We start from the raw sequence: 421 nt of genomic DNA, 5'->3' as shown, positions 1-421 counted from the left end.
CTCCTGGTCGGCCTCGGCCCTGTCCCCAGCCGGCTCTCCTGGCAGCTCCCGAGGACGGGCTGGAGCCGTCGGCTCCGTCTCACACCACGCGTGAGGCTGCGGGGCTCAGAGGAGACCCTCAGCCATACAGCTACAGTTCTGCTGTTCGTTGCAGAACAGTGTGGTCCATCGGGAGGAGGAAGTGGGGCTTGTGTTAGGGAGCCAGCGGGATTGTCTGGATCCCACCAGGCTTTGGGAAGTGCCACCACGTTGTGGCAGCTGCGACTGTAAAGCCCTGGACACCGGGACAAAGCAAACTCTGCTCAGCCAGCCCCGGACAGACTCAAGCTAAAGGGAGGTGGCAGAAATGTCTGGGTTTGCTGAGGGTGACAGCTGGGACCTTGCGGGCCGTCTCGGACAGCAGCGAGTCTATTCTAACACG

The 421-nt window shown here is 62.2% G+C and overlaps 1 protein-coding gene across 1 annotated transcript in view; it reads right to left on the bottom strand.

The window, feature by feature from the left end:
* SCAMP2 (secretory carrier membrane protein 2) overlaps window positions 1-421 on the bottom strand; it is a gene marked incomplete at its 5' end in the record, with an annotated part of 6901 nt that overhangs the window by 345 nt on the left and 6135 nt on the right. The gene's annotated exons all lie outside the window — the stretch shown is intronic.

This window comes from Buceros rhinoceros, unplaced genomic scaffold, assembly GCF_000710305.1.
Source record: "Buceros rhinoceros silvestris isolate BGI_N320 unplaced genomic scaffold, ASM71030v1 scaffold26933, whole genome shotgun sequence".
NCBI lineage: Eukaryota > Metazoa > Chordata > Aves > Bucerotiformes > Bucerotidae > Buceros > Buceros rhinoceros.
Note: the sequence above shows the minus strand (reverse complement) of the source record. Positions and strands in the feature narration are given on the sequence as shown.